Source organism: Vicia villosa, linkage group LG4 (assembly GCF_029867415.1).
Source record: "Vicia villosa cultivar HV-30 ecotype Madison, WI linkage group LG4, Vvil1.0, whole genome shotgun sequence".
In the NCBI taxonomy this organism is placed as follows: domain Eukaryota; kingdom Viridiplantae; phylum Streptophyta; class Magnoliopsida; order Fabales; family Fabaceae; genus Vicia; species Vicia villosa.
This window is the reverse complement of record NC_081183.1, coordinates 163,507,096-163,516,118: the sequence shown is the minus strand read 5'-3', so window position 1 is coordinate 163,516,118 and position 9,023 is coordinate 163,507,096. Positions and strand designations below refer to the sequence as shown.

Below are 9,023 nucleotides of genomic sequence, written 5' to 3'. Positions count from 1 at the left end.
AAACTAAGTTTACGGATCAAAACAAGTCGGATGGAACAATTGTACACCTGATGGCAGGATGTTAGACAGGTAGCAATACTCTTCAAAATTGCACCTAAACGAAAGGCCATAAACGCAGATAGTGATGTTGGAGATACTCTTTTATCAGCGGTTTTTTGTTTATTCTTCAAAACTCGATGTTTCAGCTGATCAAACATTGTATACTGTAGCACAATAAATTTCAAAATTAAGCTATATCTATCTTAGATCCAGCCATCCAAATACAATGTAACTTATAAGTTTTAAAAAGAACAAAAACGAGAGTTATCGTTGATAGAAACTAGCTTGAGCTACCTGAATTGCAGGGTTTGAGGTAAGAAGCAAGGAAATGCTAAGGCCATCAAATATATCACTCCATGAGCCCAAACTCGAGGATCACAAACATGAACATAAAACATATTTAAATTATGCGATTTATTTGTTTACTATATACTAAGGATAATGTTATTGGTATCAACTGCACATCAGAAGCAATTACTGCCACCTAGCAAGGTTTCACCGTTGGAATGGATGCGACAATGCATATAAATCGCTTACTTAAACAAATTCATATTTCAAAATTTCATAAATATGTATCAAATCTCATTCCAAATGAAACTGATATGAATATGAAAAAACAAAAGCAAAAGCCAAACTGAAACAGAAAAAAAAATTGAAAGAATTTGGTTGAGACTTTTCATCAAACACCTTGTGCGCAAGGTGAAAAACTCTACTTTGAAAGCAAATAGCAAGAACAAAGTATCAATCAACAATAATACCAACACAACAACAATTCTGCAACATAGAATCGTACAAAAGTGAAGAAGAGGAAAACTCACAAGAAAAGGAGAGCTCACCAAAACACGCAAGAACAACCGGAAATGCTGCTACTGTGACTCCATCACGCCAAGATCTGCGCGTCTCTCCGTCTTGACCACCGTTCTTCTACCAACCGAGCATGCCCCGGACACGCTTCCCCGGCCGGAATTACGCCACAACTACATTCGCTTTCACCGGTAATCTTTCGTTTGGGAATCAAGTTGTTAGAGTTTTATTAGCATAGTTTCAAGAGAACATATAGAATGGCGTTTGGAAACAAGTGATCTTGGAATGAAAATAAAAAGACTTCTTAAAAGTGATTTAGAAAAATCGCTTATCCAAACGCAATTTCAATAAGAAAAAGGAGAGCGTATGTTTCTGTCTTTGTTCCATATATTTAGCACGTTATGTTAAGGCTCTGTTTTGGTAAGTCGTGTTTTTGAGCTTATAGCTTATGTCTTATAAGTTCATATGATAATTTAGACCGTTTGGTAACAGTTTTTTTATCACGAGCTTATAGCTTATTTTATTAGCTTATAGCTTAGTTTCTAGACGCTATTTCAAATAGCATTTTATCTTATGTCTTATAGCTTATTATTTTTTCTTCCTTTTTTATCCTTATTATTTTAATTAAAATCCATTTTTAACCCTTATAATTTATTTTATTTTAAAATAAAATTAATATATATTAAATATGTTTTATGTCATTTTACATTTATAAGTTAATTGAATCGTTAATTTTACCAAACACTTCAATTAGCTTATAAGCTATCAGTCCCAACTATCCGCTATAAGCTATAAGTCATCACTCATCGGCTATCAGTCATAAGCTATAAGCTATCAGCTAGCTTATCAGTTATAAGCTATAAGCTATCAGTCATCGGTTATAGCTCATATAACAATAAAAGACCTGTTTGGTAACGGTCTTTTCGTTACGAGCTTATAGCTTATTTTACTAGCTTATAGCTTATTTTTCAGACGCTATTTCAAATAGCGTTTTAGCTTATAGCTTATAGCTTATATTTTTTCTTCCATTTTTACCCTAATTTTTTAACTAAAATCCACTTTTACCCTCTATAATTTATTTTAATTTAAAATAAAATAATTATATATTAAATGTCTTTTATGTCATTTTAATTAATTAGCTAGTTGAACCGCTAATTTTACCAAACACTTCAATCAGCTTATCAGCTATAAGTCATCAGTCATCAGCTATAAGCTATAAGCTATCAGTCATCAGTCATCAGCCATCTGCCATAAGTTATCAACTATCAGCTAGCTTATCAGTCAACCACTATTTTTACCAAACAGAGTCTCTATGTTTTCATTTATATCCTTTTAGCAGTTTTAATTCAGAAGTTAATAGAATTTAAAAAAATAATAAATATAAAAATACAGTTAAAAAATGAGGAACTGTTGTCAGATAAATTTATTTTATGGCCACATTAACAAGGGGGAAGATACCTAAAATTAATCCTTTATTTGGCTCTAAAGTATAAATAGCAAAAAAAGAAAACTATATATTTCAATATCAATGTATTTATTCATCTATTGAATACACAACATGGCTGCAATCTCTAAATTTGGTTTGTTAATTTATATGTTAATAACAATTCCGGCTACTTTGCAGGTTAATGAAAGTAAACTCTCTCTCGACCTTATTTATACTAAACACATAAAAGTTCTTGTTGCAACCACCATTGCCAATCATCCTCTCGGTGTTCACTGTAAAGATAAAAATACTGATTTTGGTTATAAATTAATAAAATCTGGAGACAAATATCGTTTTCATTTTTACACTTACCCGTTAGACTGGCGCTTGTATTTTTGTAGATTTTCATGGGCTAAAGAATCTCGCTACTTTGCCATATATGATAAAACACGAGATGAGGATTGCGATTCTTTTTGTCTTTGGGCAATAAAAGAATCAGGCCCATGTAAGATTTTAAATTTATCAGAAGGGAATATTAAGTGTTTTTCTTGGTACCCTGATATTCATGTAGCATTTAATAGGAGTCACAAGATTGATTAACTATGGTCTAATATATTTTATAAACATTAATATAATAATAAATATAATATGTTAATGTGGTTGATTATTTCTTATCTTTATTGTGAGAGGAATGAACTTTGTTTGACACATACTAAAGTTTCTATACATATCTTTAATATATTAAAACAGGATACATATTTAGGCGTCAACTTTATACCAAAATCTCGCCTAAACACGTGCATCGCACGGGGTAAAGTACTAGTTTAAAGATATGTAAAATTACACCGGAGGTCATTTAGGTTTTTTTAATAGGTTAGTCTTTTAAGATTCTTTTGCTATAAAGTTAATACTTTTAAGTTAATTAATGTTTGTATCGTTATTTTTTTTTTTACAATTTCCGTACAAAAAATGACTATGTGGAATTTACGTTGGTGAGGTGGCACTAACAGTGCTGACATAGAATTAAAAGGTCAATTCAAAATTCTCCAATTAATCTTTGACACGTAGCTTTTAAAGAGAGAAAAAAGTTGGTTCCAATGTTTTCTTGCTCCATTAAAATTATATGTTCTTCTACCATTGAAGCTTTAGAACTCCTTATCAACTTGAGTGTATTTTCTATGACAACATTTATGATTGTGGACACTTGAAGATGTTTGATATATTTGCAGAAAACGAAGTGAAAGATGGTTGCAAATATAACACCATAAAATTTTAGATGGTTTAGATGGTGGTGTTGCTTTTCTCTCTTCCCTTGTTCTCTTATACAAACACAACATCATAGAATTTTCTTAAAATGAAACCCTAATATGAAATTTTTGAGAAATACACATTTGGGGGAAACCAAAGAACAAATCTAGAAGTTTCAATCGGCATCGAGATTGGAAGGAATCAAGTAAGAGAAATCTCGGATTCATTTCAAAATCTAAATTTTTTTTCTCTATCTTTTGAGATTTCTTTCAAAATCTGATACTTTAATGAAAAAAATTCTTAGTTGAAGCAAATATTGCACACCGACAACAGTGCTCCGTCGATGCTAAGAAAGTTCAAGATGGAGAAAGCTTATTACTTCAATCGTGTGCGGTGGAACACTTCTCCACTGAAGCTTGGTCTTTGGACTTTTGTTTTCTTAGTTGCAATCTTAAAGATCTTTTTCCAATCTCTGGCAACATCTTCTCTAGGGGAAGAGGAGAAAAGGGGAAGGATTGGATTTAGATGGTGGTGTTTTTGTTATCACATATAAATCCATGTTGTTGTTGTGTGCATAGGAAGAAGAAGGAGAGAAAAATCCATGCTGTTGTGGAGTGTGCGGGAAGAAGAATGAGAGAAAGGGTTTTTGGGTAATCATTTAAAGGTAATTAAAAAAAGTCCATGTCAGCAACATTAAAGACATGTCATTAACGTTAATGTCACATATGCATTTATGGGTCATTTTTTTTTTTAAAAAGATAACTGTGTAGACGTTGAATAACTTAAAAGGAGTGGTTTGTTGGAAAAAAAATATATAGGACCAACCTATTACAATAAAATGATGTAAAGGACCATTGGTGTAACTAAACCTTGATTATATTATATTCCTTTTTTTAATGTGGGAGTAATGAACTGTTTTTGGTAAAATGGAGGTCCTAAGCTTAGAGAGAAAAAACTACAACAAAACGGTTCGAGGAACAGAGGTTCCTATCACATCAGAAGTCACTAAATGTCTAATAACAAAAGGGATATATTCTCCAAAGAATAAATCATCCCCATTTGTTGCTCCCATTTTAGCTAATGCATTTGCACAATAGTTGGATTCTCTATACGTATAAGAAACCTTCACCTAGCATCCTCATGATCTAATTCACTAGAGAGACATTCTCCATATCTGTTACTCTACCAAAATTAATCATGTGGATGGCTAGAGGCGAGTCCACATTCAACTCTAGTACCATAGCGAAACCGGAATTCTTGCCATGAATTAACCCTTCAAGGATATCCCAAAGTTCATCTTTGACTGCACTGCAAATACCTAGATATTTGGAGAACCCACCCAAGCAATCTTCATGCATACCTCTAATTATACCTTTGTAGCTTGCAACTTTACCAGCTATAGAAGCACGATCTGTGTTGATTTTAACCCAACCATGTTCAAGGGGCTTCCAACATACCAAAATCATAACTTTCTCCTTAATGACAACTATCTCATTATTATCTAGAGCTTTATCATACTCATTTGCTCTAGCTTGAACATACACTTCAAGGCAAGTAGGTTTATTATAACTATCCTCATGCATTCCAAATCCCTCCAAAACCATAAAATATGACAATCTATCACCCAAAAACTCGTTCATTTACTGTTCATACCTAGATTAAGAGCAATCCAGTCAATAATATTCATCGAAAAGAATTCTATTTTAATTCTATCAGGTACCTTATTCATTCACAAATTCCTCGTTTTGGGGGCATTCCCTTACGACATGCAAAGTAAATTCCATAACACATCACAAACCTTACAATCGGCTCCACCAAGGCCTTTCAAACTTATGTTGATATTGGTTAAAATTCAGTCATGACAAAGCATCCAAATAAAGCAACAGACTTTTTCACTGACTCTGAGCTTCCAAATTTTCCTCCATTGACTCGTATAACTGTGTTTAACAGAATAATATTCTTTGGTAAATCCTACAAACAGAAACTCATCTTCACCAAACTCAGGTATGGGGGCGGTATAGCTCTGAATTTTAGCAAAATATCCTCTAGGAGCCAATCTTCCAAGAGTTGCCACTTCCAATCACCAACATGATTCTTAATGTCTCTCACTTTCACATGCTCCATATCGCGGAATGACCATATCAAGACCCCAAATAGTAATCCATTTATCTATCTAGTAATCCAGCCACACATCAGTGGACGAACTATCACCAATACACCAGCTCTCCATGTCCTTAACATGACTCTCCAATCAGACTATGTCACGCCAAAGCTTTAGTCACAACTTCTACGATTAAAATTTATAATGTCGGTAAATCAAAATTTATCATTTAAAACCTCACACCACAGATCATCTCCTTTATTATGAAGCCACTAGTACAAAAAATGCTTTTTAAGTCGGTTAAAAATGACTTGTTAAGTCGGTTCCGTTCCCGTCCTAACAACTGCTGACATAACAAGTTTTGACTTCTTAAGTCGGGTTTGGACCTGACTTAAAAAGATTGTTTCTTAAGTCGGATATATTATTAACCGACCTAACAAGTTGTTTTTTTTTTAATAATTTTAACACTTTTTATTTTGCCTGCACCTATATGTGCTCATCATCATATTATGTTCCATATCTCACCCAAATTTTAATATAAAACTATAAAAATAAAAATAATGTCATACCAAATTAAACTATCAAATTTCACCATGCTGCAAACCAAACTATCACATTTCACCATGCTGCATTACTAAATAATTTAGCCATACTATTTAGAGTTTAATGGTTTCAAGAACCTCTGAAAATTATATTTGTTGCAGTCCCAGATTCACAAAAATAATGGACAAGAAATAACCAAATGCAAATAACTATTTCCCTATGAGCAAAGGATAACTTACTTACCATTTTATTTACAATTATATCATGTTGATTTGGAAGGCAGTAGTAAATAAACGAAAAAAGGAGAACCTTAGTCAAAGCTACGATATCAGCATGGTGAATTGCATTTGAAAATGAGCATACATCTCCTTTCCAAATGATGTAAAGACCGTCTCTGGGCTCTCCCTCACGAACAACAAACTCTCCTTTCTCTACACAAGAAACAACCGTTCAAGAATGGAAAACACTAATGCATGTAGAATTTGAACCCCGAGCTTTAATTTAACCCTTTTCAAACCAGATGAATTACCTAATAACAGAACTTTAGTTCAAAACATTTTCGCTCATAAATAATTCATTGGATGAAGTTGAATTAAACAACAAAACAGGATAAAATTAACAAAATTAAAATCTCATTAGTGATTAATTTAATTACCATAGTTTTTAACAATCAAAAGTTGAGATAAATTCTTCAAAGATGATATAGGAAGCCTTTGAAGCATATGAACCCAAGCAAGGAACTCCAACACTGAAACAATTTCAATGCATATAGACATATAAAATTAAGATTTGACCAAACAAAATTAATATTTAATTGAAAGAAATGTAGGTATTGGCTAGTTAGCTAGTAAAGAATGCAAAGAGACAATGGAAAACCCTGTGGTCCACCTTGTGAGCACTCATGCAAGAAATTCATTTCAAAACCCACTTACACTATAACATAACTGATGCATGAAGCTCATTTTCTCAAATATCCCAAGTTTTAATTGACTATTCGGCTTCACATATCTAATCTAGTCGAGCGCTGTTAGATTGAGCACTTCCATTGAATATTATAATTGTAGTTGCAGAAATAAGTACAATAGTACCTAGAATTTAATTGTGGTAAGGCTTATCAGATAGCATATTTTATCCGGACAAGGTAAAGAACCACATTTTAGATACCTTCAAATGAAAACTAGTTGAAGAAAACTTAACAGATTTGGTTGTCTCCTTAGAAAGTGGGGAAAAAGGCCTGATACAAATGAAACATTTAGAAATACTTAGAATTTAGAAATACAAAACCACACCCCAATTGGGGCAAGATCCATAAAAGTAAAATACAAAAAGTTTCGAACAGTATAAACTGCAGCGAAATTCTAGATTAGTCAGAAGAGGAAAATAACAAAAGGGCAAAACGGGTCAAAGTAACTAATCACTTACCATTGCAATATAGCTTAGTTGAAGAAGAAGTAGAAGAGTGACTAGCATTAGAAGGTGATGATTCAAAATCAGGAGGCAAACAAGCCAACACACAACAACAAAGCTTATGAAGTCACTATTGCATGATACAAGCTACCTTGTAGCCGTCATTCAGTTTCGTTCGCTTCAGTTTCAAATCATTTCCCCCTATTTTTCCATTGATGCATTAGCCGCAAGTACACTGAAACTGCTAGAGAGAACCAAAGCCAACGACGTAGCGAGGCAACCGGTGAGAGAGAGAGAGAGAGAGAGAGAGAGAGAGAGAGATAGAGAGAGAGAGAGAGAGAAAAGAGAATATGAGAGACACAAAAATAGCAAAAATAACAACAGAAATTGAAATTGATATTTCGAAACAAATAAAATAAAAAGTTAGGTTTTAAAGTTTACATACATATATGAACGAGTAGCCTTCAAGTTTGCAATCAAATAGAAAAGAAGATGATTATTTGCAGTGAAGAAGAAGATTGTTTCGGCGAAGAAGAAGATCGTTACGATTGTGAAGAAATTGAAGGGTTTAAGTTATGGGAATTGAAGGGTTTGAGTACTAGGTTGCGACGGTGAAGAAATTGAAGGGGTTGAGTTTTGGGTCAGAAGGGTTTGAGTATTGGGATTTGATTACTGGGTTGCGAGCGACAGTGAAGGAGACGGTTGAAAGGGTTTGAAGGGTTCATAGGATTTGTGAGTTTTACGTGAAGCACTTAAGCTTCGAATTGTTATTTTTTCATATTAAGGGTCCTCGATTCGATTCTCACCTACCTCATATTACAATTTAATTTGAAAAAAATAAATGATATTTCTTAGGTCAGGTGGAAGAAGCTTAATATGATATTTTTTCATATTAAGCTTCGAATTGTTATTTTTTTTATATTATTTTTGTAATATCTATTAATTCAGTTAAATAAAAAACCAACCTAACAAGGTTAAACTTAATTACGAAATTGCCACTGCAAAGCTTATTAAGTCAGGTGGCAGGCGAACTGACTTAAGAACATCTGCTATAAAGGTATTTTTGTACTAGTGAGCTGTCATATAATCTTCATAAAAAGCAATATTCATTTGATCAAGTTTTCGAAGTCCTAGCCCACCTTCATCTTTCGGCTTTGTGGTTGTATCTTATTTGATAGCATGAAACTTCCTTTTATCTAGAGTATCTCCCCCGGATGAAGTTCTTTTGCATACGATGAATCTCTTTAATGCAGGCCTTGGGTAAAAGATCAATCATCATGGGGTAGATACGAATGACTTCCATCACACTTTTCGACAACGTGACACTACCTGTAAACGAAATGTAGTTTCTCTAATATTGGCATGCAGTTTGGTAAAATCAACCTAGCAGAAACATGTTGAATAAAATGCCATATCATACAGATTTCAACATGTCGAACAAGACGTTACAACAAG

General features: G+C 33.2%; 1 long non-coding RNA gene across 3 annotated transcripts; it reads right to left on the bottom strand.

The window, feature by feature from the left end:
- Window positions 1-3,414: 3,414 nt before the first annotated feature.
- On the bottom strand, window positions 3,415-8,332 carry LOC131595766 (uncharacterized). Of its 3 annotated transcripts, none has more exons than XR_009282058.1 (5): window positions 8,014-8,332; window positions 7,584-7,809; window positions 7,094-7,395; window positions 6,817-6,909; window positions 3,415-6,592 (listed from the first exon to the last, which is right to left on the bottom strand). It is a non-coding gene; the product is annotated as an uncharacterized LOC131595766 (long non-coding RNA). The 3 variants fall into 3 exon arrangements; XR_009282057.1 differs by having other exon boundaries at window positions 3,416-6,592; window positions 6,817-7,249; window positions 7,326-7,395; XR_009282056.1 differs by having other exon boundaries at window positions 3,417-6,592; window positions 6,817-7,395.
- Window positions 8,333-9,023: the final 691 nt, after the last annotated feature.